The sequence below is a fragment of the Furipterus horrens genome, unplaced genomic scaffold (assembly GCF_987537825.1).
Source record: "Furipterus horrens unplaced genomic scaffold, mFurHor1.1.pri manual_scaffold_7, whole genome shotgun sequence".
NCBI classification, from domain to species: Eukaryota; Metazoa; Chordata; class Mammalia; order Chiroptera; family Furipteridae; genus Furipterus; species Furipterus horrens.
Window position 1 is genome coordinate 30,961,900 of NW_028327177.1, and position 22,197 is coordinate 30,984,096.

The following is a 22,197-nucleotide window of genomic DNA, read 5'->3' on the forward strand; positions in this document are numbered from 1 at the left end:
TGAAAGGACAAGTACCAAACTGTCCACAAGCTACTGTGAGAATGGCACGTTTACCACTGTTTCATCTCGAGAGAGGGGCACCAAGTGGGGAGCAAGTGCCGAGTCCTGAAACATTTTTTTCTTATCAAAATTCAATGAGTACAGAGTTTGACGAGTTCTGAAGCCAACAACTACGGAGATATGACTATAAGTATAATAATAATGATGATATATTGGAAAGCATTCTTTCTCTAGGTTTGGAATGCCTAGACTATTGTTGTAAAGAGATTCTGAGTATGACACTTGGCTTCTCTGAGCTTTCTCATTAGTATAATGGGGATTAAAATACTGACCCTGCATAGGTTTTGTAAAGATAGTGTAGAAAAGAAGCCTGGTATGTAGGAAGCTTGATTATTGATAAACCAAGAAGTTTCACCCCGCTCACAGTAGATCTTAATTCCTTTCCTTAAATGTGAGACTACTTCATCCAATTTTTCCCAGACCTCAGGCAGACTAGGGCAATTTGCTCATCGCTGTGCCCGCTATGCACCCTAGAGTCAACATTTCTGAGCCCATTTCTGCCAGAGCCTCTATCACTTTAGCCAAATGCAACAAGAACCCTTGGACACTGATAAATCTATGGAGGTGAATGTGTTGTTCCCAGCACTACAGTCTCAGTCATTCAAAAACATTGAATTACCTACTTCCTAACATTGGTTCCTTTAGCTCTTTTTATTTCTCATAAATAGAATTATGTCCCTTAATTCAAATCATTCATAATCATTCACCCATTTATTCATTTACTCACTCAGTCAACAAATACTCAGTGAGAACCCCCTATGTGCTAGGCACTATGCTAGGGACAGAAGCTACTGTACTAAACAAAACCAGAGATAATTTTTGTTCCTATAGTCCAATAGCCACATTCTCAATAGAGACAATATTGCCCCTAAAGGGGAAAATTGCTTCCTAGGTAGTGTAAAAACCTTATTCATTTTATGTAATTGTGTATGTATCTGTGTGTTTGTGTGTGTACATATATACACACATATGGTTGTATTGGTTTCCTATTGCTGCTGTAACAAATCACCACAAACTTAGTAGCTTAAGATAACACAAATTTATTATCTCCCAGTTCTGGGAGTCAGAAGTTTGAAACAGATCTCACTGGAATGATAAATCAAGGTGTTGGCTGTGCTCCTTCTACAGGCTCTTGAGAAGAATTTGTTTCCCTGCCTTTTCTAGCTTCTAGAGGCTGCCTGTAATCCTTGGCTCATGACTCCCTTCCATCTTCAAAGCCAAAAGTGGCAGTCAATGCTTCCTCTCTTACACTGACTCTCCTGTCTTCCTCTTTCACTTATAAAAATACTTGTGGCTACATTGGGCCCACTGAATAATTTCCCCCATCTCAAGTTTAGTGGATTGACAACTTTAATTCCATCTGCAGCTTTAATTTCCCCTTACCATGTAATATGACTTATTCACATGTCTCAGCTTTTAGAATGTTGATGCCTTTAGGGGACCACAATTCTGCCCACCACAACAGTTTATCAGTAGTATTAACATTTTATGGAAGGAGGATCCTAAAACATACCTTAAAATTATCCTTTAAGAGGCTAATGTTGAAATAAGACTGAGAAACTATGAACTAGTAGGAAGGCAAGACAATATCTTGATTAAAAGTGTACACAGGGAGTCAGTCTGACTCAAATCCCACCTCTGCCCTTACTAACTGCATAGTTGTGAGCAAGTTACTTCAGGCCTCAGGGAGGTTAGTAATAGGACATACATACTTTCTTAGTTTTTGTGAGGATTAAATGTGTTAAAGCATTGATAGGATTTAGAAATTACCAAAAATGAAGTACTCAATAAATGTTTCCATTAGCATTGGGAAAAACAAGGATATTCAATCATCACTGAAACAGATGTGTAAGTTCCAATGATGATAAACACTGAACAGCAAAAGAATTCTCTTACAGTGTTGCAAATATACAAACAAATATCCTCACTGGGGGTACAAGGGTGGAAAAGAGTTTCCTAAAAAGTGACCTCTTGAACTGAAATTGGAGGGATGGGTTGGCATGAATGAGATGAAGAGCATGTGAGGTGGGACATGAAAAGGTTTTCAAGAAGAAGGAACAGCATGAGAGTGACTTTAGGTTATTAAGGACATGGTACAAGCCCCCAGGACTGACATTGTGACTGCCCCCCAGAAGAGCAAGCCCATGTTAAAGATTTTCTCCTTTATCCTAAAAGCAATAGGACGCTACCAATGGATTTGCAGCAGAGATGGTTCTACAAGAGAAACAGTCAGGTCTAATTGGAGAGAGGCAATAGTGGGTGCTGGTAGACCAATCAAGTGATGATGGTGATGGGACCAGCATAGGAAAGGAGATAAAGAGAAAAGAGATATTTAAAAGGTAAAAATCAACGGGTCCTGTGGAGCACAGCAGAAAGGAGTGGGTTGTAGATCACACACCTAGTTTCCAGTGCCTCGTGTGCATATCCACGTGCATTCAGCAATGCCCAGAGCCACCCCCATGCTCATGGGCATCTTACCAGAGAAAAGGCCTGCTGAAATGTCTGACCAGTGCTGCCCATATGCGTGGTGACTTCTGTAGCACTCACACACCATTCTGTATCCTGCATATAAAATAAACTTTAAATTGGATACAGCTTTAACAAAAAGTGGTGCTGGCAACAACTCTTCTTTTAAGACCTCTGTTTACTATAGAGTGTTTTAAGCATGACATTTCAATTTCAAATTTTTTTAAATATGTATTTTGTGAGAAATAAACATAGATGACTTAACTGGAAATTGAACTGGGGTCTCCTGGCCCTTGGCCCACATTTCTACCCAGGGACCAACTGTCTGCTGAAGTATAAATCCATTCACCCAAACTGCTGTATGACCAGCATGAGTTATGTTTATATTCCTCTTTAAAATGCATGCACTTCTTGGCCAGAGGGTTCACGGGCCAGAGCATTGAACTGTTAGACCTTCTGCTCCAAGGAAACCTAATTCAATTTGTGGCATAATTATTCAAGGCCAAATTGTAGCTACACATATTTTCCCAAAAGTTATCTGCATTTGCCTACTCGATATCCTGGACAGGATCACAGTTTGAAAGCAACAGCTCTGGGTTCCTTAAACTGTTCGCCATGGCAATGGTTGGGAAAGGAATCCACTGAGAATGATGAAGACAGGCAGAATCTAAACCCTGGGAAGAAATTAATATGGATGGAAGACGGGGAAGGAGAAATGTCCCCGTTTCTCTTATTTTAAAAACACTGAAGTCAAGACACTTGGGCTTTACTCCCACCTTTACCACTCATTACCTGTGTAACCTCTGACTATTCAGTTCCATTCAGTTCAACTAACAGTGAACAAATGAACAAATGAACTCGTCAGGCATACCTGTGAGCCAGACACTGTGGTAGGCACTGGGAACCCAAAACTACGTAAGGCACAGTACCTACTCCTGGGTAGTTTAAAAACCAGAGGTGGACACAAATACCTAAAGAGAATACATTCACGTGTCATAAGGGATAAGGCATCAATATATGAGTACTCAAAGGGCTAAAGGAGAGACAAACCCCAACTTGAGTGCAAGGAAAACTTTCTCGAGGCAAAGACACCTGTCCTTAGGTTCAAACATAAGCAAGAATTAAGTAAGTGAATAAGGGTGAATCAATACATAAAAAGACACTGGGAAGCTCACAGAATTGTCACAAATGCTGAAGAATCATAGTGGGCAGTTGTCACTCTTTTTGATTGCTCAGCATCCGAACTTCCTTACTTTGAGAAAACTTCCCTATTTTTGAAGATTTGTGGGATTCTCAGCATAGAAAGTGGACATTTCTGATGTTTTCTTTCCCTCCTCCTGTGCATTGAGGGACGGGCATATGACTTGGGCTTCGACAGGCAGATACATTTGCCAAAATGTTAAATTGGAAGCAAATGACACGAAGAAACACAGACCCCCTCAAAAATCACTTCTGGCACTGGAAGCAGCCATATTATAGACACAGTTTCCATAGGCACTGGTGCCGGGACAGCTCCCAGCCACCCGGGTCGTGGCAGGCAGAGCAGGCTGCAGTGTGCGGGCCTGTGCGGTGCAACCTCAGTAGACCTGCTACGGAGCATGATTTCAGCTACAGGAATTTCAGCTGGGTAGCCTCTGGCCTAGTTCTCCCGCTTTTGTGGCAATTCTGTGAGCTGCCCAATGTCCTTTTAATACATCTCTTTTCCGCCTAAATCAATCAGGGTTTGTTTCATTTATTTGCAACCAAAACATCTGACTAAGCTGAGAATGACGTGAGCCCCGCCTCCCAGGTGAGTGACAGCTTGGCGGCTGTGGCTGTATGGTGGGGGCGTGGCAAGCAGTTCAATATTAAGAGAGCATGAAGGGTGATGTGAAAAGGATGGGAAACGAGGCTAGAGAGACAGACAGGGCTCAAGTCACAGAGCAGCAGGTGAGCTGGATGAAGAAACTCAGAATTCATTCTAAAGGTGACGGGGACCTTAGCACAGAAGTGACATTAGTCACGTTCATATTTTAGATTGATTAATCTAACTCCAGTAGGACAGGCCAGTGTAAAGTGGGCAGGGAAAGATCAGGGAAGGCCAGACAAGAGGCTATTAGGATGGGGTCCAACGGAAAGGTGATGAAGGCTAGACCAGGGCAGTGATTGTGGGGAGAAAGAGATGGTGATAGCAATACTTAGCTAACCAAGTAGGTGATTCTTATTTTCACGTTGAGATGGGAGAAACCCTTGACCATTCTGGGCTCAGAATTTTTTAAACTGTAAATCAGGAGTGAAGGTCAGATGCCCTTCAAGGCAAGCAACAGTCCATGATTCTAATTACTGAAAATGTTGGCACACTGTCCTGAAGATGAGGGAAACTATCACTGGGGAGGAAAAGAAACTTCCTTAAACGGACAGATCAAAACAAATGAGCCACTCCTAGCAAGAAGAATTAAAATTGAAGACTGTGGAATTGAGAAAAGCCTAGCATATGGCTAATATGGGCTTGTTTCCCGAAACTTGTGTTTCTATGACTAAAAGCTTGAAAGGGGGTGTTGTGGTATAAAAAAAAGCACTGCTTTATACAACAGGTGCGCTGCCAGGGTATACTAACATTTGAAAATCTGATGTACTGTAAAACACAATCTCTTTCATAAGCTGATTTTTTTACCCTTTACCCAGATGTTTTCCCATTACATAGACATGAATTCACACGTGGAATTGAGCTCTTGAACATTTACAGTGAAATTTTCTTCCATGAGACTAAAACATTTCTTGAGTGACACTATATTCTTCTAACAAAAACAAATAGCTGAAGAGTTGGGAATCAAAACATAAGATAGGATTCATTTTTTAAGTATGTATGTAGCTAAAACTGAACAAGGAAAGTGACCAACACTAGAAATAAGAAAAATGGACATTTTTACAGAATCTCAGAGTTTCAGCATGCCAGAGCTAAATACACACTTCCATCCCAAGTAAAATTTGCTTTTCCAATGCAGGAGTTATTTTTTAGCTAAAAAAAGATATTGTGATTATTAGAGTTTTGTTTGAAAAGTTTAAGTGATTGGGCAGGTTCTTTTAAAACTGTTTCTGTGAAAACTCAAGAATGAACATATGGCTTATATTCTTTTTCAGAGTTAATGAGCTTTCTATATTCCTCCAAATGCCCAATGTCATCAAGGAAATGAGATGACATACCTTTGTCTCTTATGTTGTCAAACTCTTGATCACCTCACCACACAGGGCTACTACGACTTGGGACCCAATTTCAGTTTCTCTGACCAAGCATCTCTACATGAAGAGCCTATGTCAGCTGACTCAGCTACTCAGCAGGAAAAGGATGGCCACTCATCCCAGGCTGTTCCTGACCTAGCCTACCATAGCCACGGGCAGAAGGTGACTTCTGGAGGACTTGCTCCTAAAATTCCCTTCACTGTCATGGTTATTTTGCCCACAAAAAAAAAGGTATAAATTTTAAAATATCCATTCCTGCTTACTTTTTACACACACACACTGCTTTCCCTATACACATCCTCCATAGGACACAGGAGAAAATTCAAGTCATGTCTTGCTATGGCAGGAAAGAGTGTTTGACTTTTTTATTCAGTTTGAGGTACCCCTTGGAGAATTTTCTCATTTTACCTTTTGAACCCTTTTTGAAAATCACCTTGATTTGGTGAAGAATGGATTTGTGTATAAAAATGTGTTTTAAAGCAACTATGCACTCTTTCCCAAGCAGAGCTGAAGTTTTAATAGCCAAAAACATTACCATCACCCACCCTTCATCTCCAACAAAAAAGTGTTTATTTTTTAAATCTGTGTTCCTGAACTTTCCAGGTTTGTTCCCTCAAGCCACAGCAACTCCTACGGGGTCCCAGGAGGGAGAGTTGCAGTCCACCGTGGCCAGTGCAGTTCTTTCCCTCTACATTGCTAGCAGTTAGTTTCCCTGAAACCCTGCACTGCAGGCAAGTTTGCAGACAAATGCTAATACCTCAGACCTGGGAACAGCAGGTTGGCCACAGCTGCAGGTGGATGGTAAGGGACCCACACATGTGCTGTCTGCTGGAGCCACCCCTCTGCTGTGAGGCAAATCCTGAGCATAAGGGTCTCCAGAAAAAAAATACTAGAAGACAGTTTCCTGCTGTTAACCAGCTTACCTTGCCATGAATAATCAATTATTTAGAGGAAGGAAAAGCTACTTGAAAACATTTTTTAAACATCAATGTACTTAGTATAATTTTCTTGCTTCATCTTTCTTTTTCTAAAGAAATACATCCTAAGAAAAAAGAAAAACACACATTTCTCCCCACTTTCCCATCCTAAATCCTCCTCACCATCCACTTCCCCATCCTCCTGAGGCCCTCAAATTGGATTCCGTGATAAATAAATAATGCTGCTGCCTCAGTTGTCTTCATCTCAAACCAGAATATAAACACAATTTTTAAAAATCCTGTTTTCTAAACTCGCTGTGACTGAAACAGGAAGGGGAGGGGGGCGCGGACCGCCGGCCTGTTTGTACCCACTGGCACTGCCTCTTCCTCACCAGCAAAGCTTTCCATGGAAATTCTGGCTGCATTAGCCTTGGCTAAGCTTGGGGCTATTTTTGGAAGCTGAAAAACCTCAGGGGAGTGACTTTTACTTTTATTCATGTACGGGGTCCTTACTTTTATTTATTAAAGAAACAAAAACATGTCTCCTGCTTAACTTCAACCTGCTTTCATGTCCAGTAAAACAAAACTTGTTGGCTGGTCCAATCGGCCATTGGCCAGGGTAGAGGGGGAGCCCCCTTCCACAGCGCGTCTGAAGCACATGTGACCTGGGTATTCATCAGCCCTCGGAGAAAGGAAGGAGTCGTGGACTTTTGAGGCTCTTGTCCCAAGGAACAACTTTGGGAGAGTGAGTCCGGCTGAGAGAGAAAAGGCATCTGGGAGAAAATCCAGCAAATGTAAAGTGTTAATTTTCAAAGGCATTTCAGGTGGGCAAGAAAGGAGGTGGAAAGCTCCGTGCTCCCCCCACACCCAGTGCTGTGACGCTGACGCCAGAACCTAGAAGAATCAGCGGAGAGCATCACCGGGTAAGAATCACCCCCACAGACATAGCTTTGCTGCCACCCCCCACCACAGTCAAAGTGTTCATTTTAACAAGTTGTGAAGGGCACGCAGCCAACCCCTCAGCCTTCTTGAGACAAATTGATTCAAGGTTTTCTCCTTGAGCCTGCAGCCAGGATGCCTGCAACAATAGCAGCTGGAGGGGTGCTATTGTTTTATCTCTGCGGAGATCTGAAACCCCCTCACTAAGGACAAGCAGCCCACCAGGCATCTACAAATGGGAACAAGAAATAGCGATAAAAGTGAGCAAACTGAAAGTGAAGGCTGCAGGGGCATTTGCTGGGTGGGGTATCCCCTTGCCTATTGTCAAGGCTACGGCTTCATCTCTCTCTTCCTTCACCACCCTCCATTATGATTCCAGTTCAGATTCCTATTATATCCCAACGTACTGACAATGGCTACAAATATCTGTGCTCTGGTGAGCAAATCACATTAACTTCCCTGGACTTCAGATTCATCGCGTTAAATAAGTATGGGACAGAAACTGCTGGTTGTTCACCATGAATCTGTTTCATCTTCTTCCTGGGAACACAGCTAGAGTATATACCCCAGTTGTCTTCGTGGTTAGGGGTGGCCATGTGACAGTCATTCCTAGCCAAACAGAATATGAGCAGAAGGGGTTGGTGCCATTTCCAGGCCAAGAAGTCAGTGTGCCCTCTTTTTCTCTTTTTACCAAGGGCATATGGTTAATGATAGAGACACTGATGTCCACATTTTTAAGATGGCAAAGCCAGGAAACATATCCCAGAATTACCCTAGGAAAGAAAGCCGCCCTTTAACCAAAGTATCTTCCATGGGCTGTTTCATGAGCAAAAATTAAACATTGATTGAGTGAAGCTACTAAAAGTTTGAGGTACTATTTGTTACTGCAGTTTACTTTAACTGGAACAATGCAGGGTGATGATAATACCTGCCTTGCCTACCTCAAAGGACAGTGGGAAGAATCAAATGACACATTTTGTGTGAAAATATATTCCATCTTTCAAGTCTAGAGCAGGAATAACACCATCTGTAGATAGGGGAATACCCGTAGGTTAACAGTATTTACTGAGTCCAGCCATCGTGCTGTTGAAATGTTTTATAAGGATTATTTCATTTAATCCACATAACAATACTATAAAACAGATACCCATTGCCATCCCCATTCTCCAGATAAGGAAACCAGGGCTTACGAAAGTGAGCAACTCATCTCATGTACAACCGAACTGAACACAAAGAGTCTGACACCAGAAGCAATATCTCAACCATGAAACTAGACAGACACTTCAAATAAATGAATAATTGGAAGTTTTAATTGAATAAAGCTTTAAAAACACTTTGCTTCAATTACTTATTTCAGAAGAGGTCTACAATTTGGCATCATGCTGACCCAGTTTTTCCACTTTATTTTCCATGTTTATGCAGAGTTTCATCTATGGCAGGTAGTGCTCTTTTAAACAAATGATGCAGACCACCACCTAGATTTCCACTGTAAATTTGAATGCAGGATTTGACATTTACTAGCATTTTAAAATCTCAATCCAGTACATTTTTTATTCCCTTTAGGCCCTCTTTTTGTCCTCTTTAAATGCATTTAATGTAAACTAAGAGACAAAAAGCTGTTTAGTGGCTGAAGAAGGACAAGGGTACCTCCCAGGTATTAACTCATTCAAGAAATCTTAAAGCAATGTTACCTCATGCTTCCACCTTCAGACAGAGTCCCAAAGTACAATTACTGAAGTCTAGTAATGAGACCACCAAAGGTAAGCAGGCCATTATAAAAATTTAAGAGCTATTGAGTACTGCGGGTTTTTATAGTCAGTCAGCTCAGAGTTCTTTAGCACATGTTTTTTCCATCCTTGCAATGCATGGGGAAAGTTCCCAGTGTCCAGCATCTCTCAAAACCACATTTCCACCTGTGTGGTGCAGAGGAGTTAATAAGCATATAGAATAACCTCACAAATTTGGATCCCTCTCATCTGGAATTCATGATATTTCAGTTATGAATATGTGGGCCTGGCAAGACAAAAATGCTGGTAGGGGCAGAGGTCACTGCACAAAGATAGAGTGAAATGGGGGCTGGTAGGGTCAAGAGGGGGAAGAAATTGGGCTGCAGAGCTCAGAGACTATTATATATACATGTTTCAATGATCAAATGAAAATTGCATATACGAACTCACTGTGTGCTGACATTAAAGTTATCCTTTGGTATTCATGAGGGGTTGGGAAATAAATTCAAACACTTAAATGAAATTGCAGGAGGAACTTTTAATCTGCTTGCTGATTAAGACAAATAAATTTTGTTGCACGTTTCAGAAATACATTCACAAAAGCTATTGGCATAGTTATCTATTCACTAAAGGATATCAACAATTCAAACCTTACAGTCTTCCTGGCATAAGAATACTAAAATACCAGTCTACAAAGTACAGTTCAATTTTGACACTTCCAATAATTCCAATAACCCCCCTACAGTGCCTAACCATTTGCACCTACAAGCAACCCATTGCTGAGTCTGTGAAGTTTGGTTCCTCAGCATGTAGAAAGGAGATTGATCCAAGCTCCAACCAGACTATGAGCCTATCATGCTCCTGCCTTCTCCCAGATGAGGATCTTTGACGCAGACTTACTAAGGGCAAGCAGCATCAGTGGACTCCAGAACAGATAAGCATGAGCTGCTGCCCAAGCCACACCCAACACCATAGCACCCCAGCTTATGAATAAATTTCCCTGAGTCACTATGCAGTCTTAATGCCTTTGCCCTTTGAAATTGCTCCAGCATGGAAGCACCATAGCCACAGTGTGGCTATGCTCGCTGTGCTTATTTCTATTGTTCACAAAACAGTTGATAATATCAAACTAGACTTCTAAACTACACTAGACTCAGTCTCCTCCATTTTATCCTGGGTGTCTGCTTCTTCCAGCCTCTTCCAAACTCCTCTAAGATAGTGAACATAAGGCAATCTTCTTACCTTTCTGGTCAGTTTCCAGTTGATGATGTTAGAAAAGATAAAAAGTGTAAGTAGCCCCACAGAGACAAATAAGCATACCCCACTATCTCCATAAGGACACCAAAATATACCATTCTCTCCTAAGGAAAATAAAACGTTGGCATGGTATCACAAATGCCTTCTCATAACAGGGCTATCAACCAGGCAGAATAAAAGTTAAAAGAAATTCAGACTGCATTTAACTTACCAAATCTTCTTTATTCTTCATACTGGAAAGAAGGTCTTCCAGGGCTGTCCCAGGACCTTTGCATGTTTCTCTGTCTCATCTCTTCCAGCCACTTTCCAGCTATAGATAAGAGGGAAAACATAACCTAAACTGTACTTCTAAGAATAAATATTTTTATTTTGATTATTCTCTTTTTAAACATTTATAAAACACAAACAAGTTCTTAAAAAAGAAAATAAAAATCAACTCAGAGATAGCATTTTAGTATATATCTTTTTACACATTTTATATACATAGATACACATATATAATTTTAAAATTTTTACTAAAATGGTAAGACTCTACCCATCCTGCTTTACAGTCTTCATTACTTTTTCTACTTAAAAGACATATGGTGGTTACATTTTTTGATCAATAAATAAAGATCAACATTCTCATGGTAAATGTACACTGTAGTTTATTTAACGAATCTTCAACTAATTTACACTTAGGTATTTTCTAATGTTTCTCCATTATAGATAATGCTATGATAAACATTTTTGTGTACTAGAGTAAAATTGTTTTCTAAAGAGTATGTATATTTCTAAGGCTTTCAATGCTTAATGTCAAACTGTACTCCAGAATTTTCTGGATATCTGAGTTTACTATCCCAATGGCAAAGTAAACAGATTCCTACCACCCACCTGCCTTGACAACTCTTAAAAATTTTTTGACCCTTTGCCATTTTGACTAATGTTCAGTTTCTAGTAAAGCAAGACAAGCATTTTTTGGCCATTCGCATTTCTTCCTTCGTGTTTACCTATCTACTTCACACCTTTTTTTCTAGTAATGTGCTCTGCTTTTTCTGAATAATTTTCTTAACCTTGGCCTGAGAGCCTGAGACCCTGAACTGCTCAAAATTTGTTCCAAAGTTGTCTCTGCCTTCTGCTACAAATCATCTCAAACCAGAGATGCCTACTGACATCTCTTTACTAATCAGTGCCCCTCTGTCTCCTAGAAAATGACTTTTCTATATTATTTTTGGACATCTTAAAGGAGCCATGCTGTGTTTCTTTCTGGCTTCATTAAAAGTGAAGTAGGGGTAAAAATTAGAATGTTATAGGTGATACAGTAAGGAGCCTCATATTTTTCTGCTGAGCCTCAGACATGAGCTGGGATGATATTTGGACATTTTAAACTAAAATTTTCCTTGAAGCTACCAGGGCCTTTCCCTCTCTCACCCATTCATTGCCCCAAGTAGAATGATAGCAGAGATGCAAAGAGAAGAACTGTTCTAACATTTTATTTCTGACCTTCTACATAGACATTAAAAATTCATAACAGAAACAAGAATGTGGAAAGCCAAAAATTTTTGTGTTGTAGAAACTAACCTTTTTGAGAGAAGAAAGAAAGATTTTTTGAGAATCTAAAGTTAAACTCTGAAGGTAACAAAGCTTAGAGTCACAATAAGACTTCAGTTTTGATCCGTGAGAGATGTGGTACCTCTATCTCAAGTGTTCTGGGGCTGGGAAGTGGGGTTGAGATGGAAATATTGGTGGAGGTATTATTTAATCATCACAATGCCAATAACACCCTCATTAAGAAACTGCTCAGCCCTGGCTGCTGTGGCTCAGTGGATTGAGCGTCGGCCTGTGAACCAAGTATCGCTGGTTTGATTCCCAGTCAGGGCACATGACTAGGTTGCATGCCAGGTCCCCAGTTGGGGGCACGTGAGAGGCAACCACACATTGATGTGTTTCTCTCCCTCTCTTTCTCCTTTCCCCTCTCTCTAAAATAATATAAATAAAATAAAAATAAAATAAATTAACCTTGTTGATAAATAATAAATAAATCTCCAGCATGAAACTTCACAAACCACTTTTTAAAAAATTGCTCAAAGTAATGAATTAGGAAAAAACATAAATGAAAATTTAGAAAGTGTATATAGAGACCAGAGGTAGAGCCGCCCAGCCTAAGAAGAGGAAGCTGACCTGGCTAGAGCTCTATGAGTCTATGTTGAGGAGACCAGGCCTGAAAGGACCAACCAAAAGAGGCTAATTTAGCTCTAAAAGACTGTCCAGACTCTTACCCAACACAAAGCCAGTCACCAGCCCCAAGAATCCATTTGGTTATTGAGCCCAGGGCTGCAGACTAATAGCCTACTATTCCTGTGAGATCCTTTCTGATCTTAGCTGGCCTCATTCCCACCTCTGAGCACTTCCTCCAATAGCTGCACAACACCCAACAATCTTCCTGGCCCATTTAAACTGTGCCACGTGAGCAAAGCCTATACAGTAGTTCACCAGTTTCATAAACATCCTGAAAGCAAGGCTGGGAGTCCTGACATTGAGCAAGGCAGGGACTAGTGTGAAAAGATAAGCCACAAGAATGTGATCTTTGAAAGGAGTGAACAAATGACCCAGAGACTTCCTCCTTCTTCTCACTGCCCACCACCTCCTCCAGTTGGGACAGCTGTCAAATGCAGCCCCATTACACCTGCCTGGCCTCAGCTGGCAGAAGAGTGGGACAAACCTGCCAAGAGTCCACTTGCTGAGAGTCTGAGGTATCAGAAAAAACATTGAAAGACAATAGAAGCTGACACATGGTCTGCTCAATACCACCCTCTAATTCCAGAGAGCAAGGACTCTATCTACCTTATCACCATTATAACCTAAGTATCGGGTCCAGTGATTGACACCTAGAAGGTCCAGGCAATGATCTTTGGAATGAATAAATGGATGAGTTGGGTAAAGCACAATGTCTCTAACTCGGATTTAACAAAACTACATGGAGGTTTGGAGATGTGAGTCAAGGACATACAGCTGTGTGTACTCTGAACTCTCAGGAGGAAATGAACAATAAAGTGGACATGGCCATGCTTCCCATTTTTGTCCTGACCACCATGTGACTCTGGCACATGGTGGGCTCCGTGGAGCACAGAACAACTTAGGAGCTCTGAGGTAACAGCGACACCTGGATAATGGTGACCTCACAAATGGTGACTGTGCCTAGACTCACCTTAGGAAGCCCATCTAATTGATATATCACTGGGAGGTGATTTGGAGATGCTTTCTTAAAAAGCTAGGTCTCAAGAGGACCTTTTATTATATTTTATTCCTTAGGTATTTACTGAACATCTAGTTAGCTCTAGGAAGCTAAGTATCAACCTGAGAAAACTGGGGAGATTCTGGATGAACACTGAAAAGTGGAAAGAATGGAGTAAACAAAGATATGAAGGCAAGAAAAACAATAACTTAATTTAAGAGAGTTTACAATTTACCAAGTAATTATACATACGTCACCTCATTTAGAAGGAAGTCAATAGTGAGTAGATAAAAAGACAGGTGTAAAGTCAGTACTGTGGAACTGACAAATCCTAACTGGGGGATATATTGTTAATGGCATGGAAGTAGGCAGGTAGTCATTACTTAAAATTTCCATACAATGGTACTTCTCTTAGACCAACTGGGCACAGGCTAAAACTCACTCACCTGCCTTCCACGACCAGTTTCCAGAACTGTTTCCTTAAGGTGCATGTATTTCACAACACAGCACATTTTTAAATAACAAACTTGGGTGAGGTTTTCAAACATAAAATTTTTCATGACAGTTGCAAACACTGGACTGACTCAATGAATTTATTTTCAGAGGACTCTGGGCAGTTAGAATTCCAGGTTGCTATTTGCAAAACCAAAAGTTAATTCCCCTCTTGTTTCTTATAGAGTTGCCACTGCCATATGCCCATGGGGAAAAGGCTGAATGCTGAATTCATAATTGAACGAACCTAACATTTTGAAATCAATGGTAATCTGTGTTTCAACTCCCATTCCAAATTTCAGAAGGTGGCAAGATCTGACACCTTTTCCCATCCAGAGGCAGATAACATGGAAAATAATGCCTGTTTCCCTTTTCCTTCTTAGTACATCTCCAAACCTATGGCCCAAACTCTTTGGCTAACACACTTCTTGAATTAATGTGTAGAGAGTTTCCCAAGATCAACACTGACATCTTTCATCAAAGCCTTAATTCAAGGCTAACTGGTGTTTTAAGGTAACAGAACCAGCTGTGCACACAACATGTTTGCCTGAGACACCTCTGCAAGATCCAGGCTTCTTAATTTAATCCTTCAGGCATGAATGAGTCCAGCAGCTCCCTGGAATCTCTGACCAGATAAAGGCCGACAGGCAGCACTATCCCTGTGAGTTTTGCATTCCACATTGAGTCCAGCTGTCTGACCCCCTGGGAATTTCTTTCTCTGTAATTCCAAGTATTTCAACCAAGTGGCTCAGTCCCCAGCAATTTGACAGTTCAATTAATATTGCCATACCTAGATAAATGGGACTATAAAACATTCATGTGTCATTACAATATGTTCTATTTTTAGGAGCCACCCAAACTAAGACAGGGTCTTGGAGGTCAGTGAAGCCTTTGGATTTACGAATTCTTGGTCAGAGAAAGGTCTCTCCTGCACTCAGGTGCCCTTCCTTCTCAGTGTGTTCTAGCAGATGATCAATTACTAGTGACATAGGTCAGAGAGGCCATTTATCTGCTTCATCTCCCCCAGAACTTCATCCCTGATGAGATAACCTTCCAAATGCTTTCCAGCAACAGGCTCTAACAAAACTTCTTCCCTCTGGAGACTGGGAAATGGGGGTAGACAGAGGGCCCTTGGCTTCTGTCATCATTGCCCTGCTTGTTTAAAAAGTGGCTCTTCTTCATCAAAACCAAAGTAAATAAAATCTGAGTATTGGAAAAGTATTCTCACATGAGACTGCCTGATTCCGAAGACTGTACAACTTGAAGAAATTGGTCCTCCTGAGAGGCAGAAAATCTGAGCTGGGCAAGAAACAAGAGTTTCCAGCCTTTGGAGGTACCAAGCAGATTTTATCTGAGAGCACTACAAAAACTGAGATGAAGTATTTTTTAAACAAAGTAAAACAACCTCATGTAATTACCATATTATTGGGCTCCAAAATGATTTGAGAAGTGAAATAGACTCCCATTTAACTAGAAGTCTTCAGTCTTGAAATGATCAGGTCACTCTACTGCTGTCGTTAACCCTCTAAATGTTCAAGATAGCTTTTAATGGGATTCTACCTATTTGCATCTAAAGTTTATTCCCCAAAAGTGGTAAAGAATTTGCCTGTTTGATCCTATTTTTCTAAGGTGGGTTAGAAGTTTCAGGAGACACCTTACATTTAGTTTGTGGGTCTAAAAACATAGAATGGACAATAAAAGTTTTCAAAAAGGTATTTATTCTGTGACATTTCATAGGGTTCAACTTATTTCTGGGAAAGTATGGCAGGATGGGAATTTCTTCATCTTCACACCTGCTTTCTAGGACTGGAAGAAAAACCATCTCCTTTGGAGAACCTAGCCACAGAGTGTAATAGAAGAGAGTCTTTGAAATGGAGGAGAAAGGGGCCAAGACAGTTAACAAAATAACATTCCAGAGTTATGTTCTCAGAATACTTGGGCACAGCCACTTCTCTTCACGACTTCCCCTCTCTATGCAAAACCTAAAGCCTTCAGAGCACCACCACCTCCACCAACGCCCAGCTCCACTGGGAGGTACTAGGAGGTACTGACAGAAGCCAGGAGGAGAAAGAAGAGGAAGCCATGGGAAGTGCAAAAAAGGATCATGATGGAGAAGAAGGGAGGATACAGCCAGAGAAGAGAGGTACCCTAAGCTCCTCCGAGGGCAGTCAGTATGGACTGGAAAAATCTGGAAGAGAAGAGAACTGATTTTCACCATCTTCTGAACCCCAAATGTGGTTGATCATTCAACCGTAAGACTTTGATCCTCCAATGATAAGACCCGGTAATACTAAAAATAGTAAGTGAAGGACTGCACATTGTTGTCTTCCAAAAGTCAAGGGCATAAATAAGAGGTTCCCTGTGGCTGAAAGTTATTGGGAAGTCTCATTTCGCTAAGTGGGTCCATGGTTCACAGAATTATAAATTAAAAAATAAGAATAAAGATCTTAGTCAAGATAATGCCATAACTTCATGATTTGGTTTCCCTTCTCTACCAAATAATAAGTGAAAACAGAAAGCAATAAAACCATAAGACAATATCTAGGCTCAAAATATCTATAAATATCTAAAGTCAAGGTTGAAGCTTTGGGTTTACTGGGTTCTAGAATCAGAAGCAGTGGTGGCCAGGACCAGCCAGAAGTAAGGCAGGGTAATAGGGACTAGAGGCGCTCATTTGCAACTAGGTATGAAGCCAGTTTCTCTGAATGAAGCCATTTAGGACTGGGGTTTTCTTGATTGCGGAAGGAGCTAGAAAATAAAAGGATACTGACTTAATATGGAGGATAAACTTCATAAGTAGCTGTGAGCTGAAGGGGATGAGAGGAAAGAGACAAAGTTTCAGGGCAAGGAACTAAGCTGATCATCGAAGCTCAATCTTAAGGTCTGGCAACCCATAGATTAAGGCAAAAATGAAACAAGAACAACAACAACAACAAAACCTCATTGAGGAAGAGAAAAATACAAAACAATGATGAAAGCTCCCACTTAAAATAAATCTTCAAACCAAAATACTAAAACACAAGGAATATAATACAAAAAAAGTTAGCCAGAAAATTTGAACATAAATTTACTCCAGATAAAATAAACTGTATGGAAGAATTTCACACTCAATCAATTAATCAATCAATAAATAACTATGTTCAGGATGGTGAGAGAGATAAATGAAAGAAAGATGTCATTAAAACTAAACAAAATTTAAATTTAAAAACACACACAACAATTAAAAAAGGACTGGTGGTATACATGATTTTAAAAACTTATTTGAAATCTTAGAGATAAAAAAAGTAGTCACTAAAATTTTTAAAGACTCAAAAGATGTGATGAACTCTAGACTGGAAACAAAGAGATAATTAATAAAATGAAAAATAAGGCACATCAAGCAGGATGAGAAGCATCCCTTGCAGGTGAGTCATCTGATCTTAGGAGTCAGAAACCAAGCAGGATAAAGTTACATAAGGCAACCTGTATGCATGTGTGAATGTAATGTGTATATGTGTGTGTATAATGTAATATATATGTACACACACATACACACATCTATATCTACCTATTGTTTATGTGTAGGTATGTACATACATATATTTCTTAGCTCTGTCCACCAAGAGAGTTTTGTGGCATGAGAACAGCTAGTGCCAGAATTTACCTTCTTTTGTTTTTTTTTAAGATGTTTTTAAACTTTTTTATTCCCTTATTTTTAGAGAGAGGGGAAGGGAGGGAAAAAGAGAGGGAAAGAAACATCAATGTGCTAGAGAAACACTAATCGGCTGCCTCTTGCATGCCCCCAACTGTGGACCTGGCCCACAGCCTAGACATGTGCCCTCATGGGGAATTGAACCAGCAACTTTTCAGTTTGCAGAAGGATGCCCAAACCAGTGAGCCACCCAGGTCAGGACCAAATCTTGGCTTCTAAGTACTATTCTGCACTCCAAGATCAGGGTTTCTTTACTCCAAGTCTGGGGTAGGAAAAGTGGAAAATGAGTCTAGAACCTCTTGTTGTACCAGAAAACAAGGGAATGCTTAAAGAGTGATGAAGATATGTCAAAAGGACAAGCCAACTTGAACCCACTCATCCTAGTAATATTAGGCAGAATGTGACAAGACAGAGCCAGCAGCCAAGTTTCCTGGACATTAGTGGTTCCAGCCCCATGTGGGAGAACAGAATGTCACATGGCCGTCAGTGAGAAAGGACATATTTGGCCTAACTGGTTTTGCTGTTTCCTTATGGCCTGTGAGGTGCCCAGTGATGAAAAGCAACATTGTGAAAAGCAAGTGATCGCAGCCCACCCCTCCTGCAGTCTTCATGTGAACAACCGAGTTTGAAACTTTCAAATCCCAGATATGGACATTACCTTTAATTCTGATCTTTGTGATCAGGCCAGCTCTGAAACGGCCTGCTTTTTAGGAGGTCTATGACTAATATTTTCATTTCAAAGAATTACAGAAATTAGGAATCAAAAAGATTTATTAAGTCATCTTGTACTTGCCCCCTGCCAGACAGACATTGTTCCCCAAGGTCTGTGGGCTTCAACTGCATCCAGGCATACTTGCAATGAAGCTGCAGTCCCTCCCTTGGACAATGACCCCACATCCTGACAGTCCTTCCACACAAAAAAGATTTTTTTCCCTTAAGATTCTACCCTGCTAGTGCTTTTATAAATTTTTCTTGTTTCATCCCATTTGGTAGAGCTTCATTACCAATCCCCCATAAAAGGGAAAAATTGCCTTTGGTTCTATAACCCTTAAAGTGGGCCAAACCTAAAATGCTGAGTGAAAATTAAGTTTTAGTTTAAAGACATTTCTAACATTTGCCCAATACCAATGGTAAAAATAAACAAAAATGGGAGGAAAAAATAGAAAGCTATAGGGATCCTAGCACATGTAGAATTTTGTGTGATTTGAGAAATATCCATTTTGTTAGATGGGGTAGAGCTTCCATCATATTATCATAAAATGACCCCAAAAGTTTAAGACTCACCACTGAGAATAACATTGCAAAGGAGAAATGGAATGAGTTCTTGAGTTGGTAGTAGATTAGGTGCATGTTTCTTGAATCTGCTGTCAGCTAACTCTATGGCTTGAACAAGTCTCTTAACTGCTCTGGACTTCGTTTCTGTCTTTGAAAAAGGAAGAAGTCAGGGAGGAAAAGATGGCAAGGGAGAAAGGAGAAGTTGAATTAGATTATTTCTAAGGCCCCTTTCAACTCATAGAATTCTATTTCACGCTGAACATGACCAACATTTAAATTCTAGTTCTGAAAGCTTCACCTATGGGCTGAGAGCCTCCAGTTCATTCCAGCTCCTGCCCTCTCCCAGATGAGGATCTTTGACGCAGACTTACTAAGGGCAAGTAGCATCAGTGGACTCCAGAACGCATAAGCATGAGCTGCTGCCCCAGCCACACCCAACACCATAGCACCCCAGCTTATGAATAAATTTCCTTGAGCCACTATGCAGTCTTAATGCCCTTGGTCTTCTAAATTGCTCCAGCATGGAAGCCCCAGTGCTTTACATGGAGATGGCTTTGAAAGGGTTATTCAATTTTTCTTTTTTTTCTGGATCAAATCATCAAGTTTATTACACAATTTGGACAAACCAAGTACTTTATTAAGAACCCCCACAAATTTGGGAGCAAAGGAGAGGAGGGCAGGAGAAGGGCCCCAGGAGAACACAGTCCGAAGAGATGCGGGATCCCCTCCTGGTGTGAATCCTGAGCGGAGACCGCTGCGGCAGCTCCAACGTCCATCGCCCACCGGACCGGGTCCTGTCACCTGTCACCCGCACACACGGCGTGCGCTTCTGGCACTGCGCTCACCGGCAGCTGTCTGTGTCCACCTTCGATGCTGTAGGCCGTCCACAACTTTAAAAATTATGTTGGTGTGATTCTTGTCCTCTTGCGATGCCGCTTGTGAGTGGACGGCCCACAGCACCCACACTTTAAGAGGAACCTGAAGGTTCTGTGAGCCACACCCTTCCAGCCCCGGCTAGGGCCAGAGGGAGAGCCTGGGGTCCCACCTTCAGGCCGTGAAGCCTGGGGGCAGTTGTCTGCCGTGGTTCCTTCTAGGGCTCCTGCAGTGTCGCTGGTGCTGTCGCGGCTGGGGGTGGTGGGGGAGCCTAGTAGGGAAGTGCTGGTCCTGGACTCCAGGCTGGGTGGGGGAACCGTCAACCCCTTCTCCAGGCTGTGCCACAATGTGGTGGAGCTGGCTTCTGGTAGGGGAACGGACGTCCTCGACCCCAGGTGGCTTGAGGGACCGGCAGACTCTTCTGTACTCTCGCCGATGTTGGAGACAGGGGTGGGGCAGGGCCTTACCCGGATGGTGCGGCTCCTGAACTTCATGGTCGTGGCTTGGAGGATCATGTAAGTTCCCATCACCCTGTCGTACTTCTTTCGAGTCAACGACTCCTGGATCTCGTGCTTTGGGAACCCCATGTCCTTCATTAAGTCTATCACTTGGGGGTCAAGGTCTCCCCAGGGTGGCTCACTATACGGCCTCAGTCCCCCCCCACCCCCGTCCCATGTTGACCCATGGGTCCTGTAGTATGTCTTCCAGGGTAGGTCTTTCCCTGGGGTTGAAGGTCAATAGCTTTTTTAAGAGATTTTGACCTTCTTTGGAAAGAAAACGTGGTACCTGGAACTTCCCTCTCAGGATCTTCTTCTTCACTTCCCCATGTGTGTCCCCCACAAATGGCAAAGCCCCCGTCAATATCTTATACAAAACTACCCCCAGGCTCCAGACATCTACCTTCGGGCCATCATAGATCTGACCCCCGCAGAGCTCTGGGGCCATATAGGCTGTGGTGCCATAGACAGCGGACATCTTACTGATGGTAAATTTCCTACCAAAGCCAAAGTCTGCTATTTTGAGATTCCTCTCACCATCTACCAGTATGTTTGTTGGCTTCAAGTCCCGGTGGACGATCTTCTTCTGGTGACAGTACTGCATCGCGGACAGTAGCTGCCAGAACATGGGTCTGGCTGCCTCCTCGGTCCTGGGGCCGCAGTTTTCAAGGTAGTCATATAAGCTCCCTCCGCTCACATGCTCCATGCAGAGGTAACACATCGTTCTAGTGACAATCACTTCAAACAGCTGTGCGATATTTGGGTGATTTAAGCTTTTATGACAACGAACTTCCTCCAGATATCTAGATAAGCCAAACCGACTAATGGCTTTGACAGCCACCTCTGTCCCCGTCGGCTCGTGCACGGCCAACCACACCGTGGCAAAGGATCCCTTGCCAATGGTGTGCAGGAGCGTGTAATCACCAATAATGCGCTCCTGAGGGGCAATGGTGGCTGCAAGGTCATCAGCCATGGTGGCTTCAAAATAAGAACAAAAATAAAAAGAAAACAAAAACAAAGAGAAAAATATAAAAAATAAATAAGTAAAAATAAAATAAGAAAAACAAATAAGAAAAATTTTTAAAAAGGAAAAGTAATAAAGGAAAAGGAAAAAATGCAAAAAAAAAAAAAAAGAAACGGGAAAAAAACAGTAAGGAAAAGAAAACAAACTCTCAAAGTAACGGCAAGAACAAAGCTCGCAAGTCCAAGTCCAACAGGTCACCACAATAGCTCCCTGGGCTCTAATGGACAAAATCTCAGCCCCGCCAGGGCCCGTATATGTAGGATGCACTTGCAGAGGTGTCACCATGGTGCCTGTGATGTCAGAGCATGGTGTGGAACAGGCATGGCTGGGGATGAACTACAGTGGGTTTGTTTTGTTTTTTTGGTCTCACTACCCTTTTGCTCTGGAATAAAAAAAAAAAAAAAAAAACAATGGGTCCCCTCCCACCCAATGAGATTTTTGTTTATGTGGGATATTAAAGATTAAAATTTATTTTCTTAGAAGCAAAAATCTGTAAGTTGCAACAATAAAATAAATAAAATAAAATAAAGTAAAATGAAAAGTCTT

At 41.5% G+C, this 22,197-nt stretch overlaps 1 pseudogene; it reads right to left on the reverse strand.

Moving 5' to 3' along the window:
* Positions 1 to 20,769: 20,769 nt before the first annotated feature.
* Positions 20,770 to 21,600, reverse strand: LOC150004211 (serine/threonine-protein kinase MARK2 pseudogene; annotated as a pseudogene).
* Positions 21,601 to 22,197: the final 597 nt, after the last annotated feature.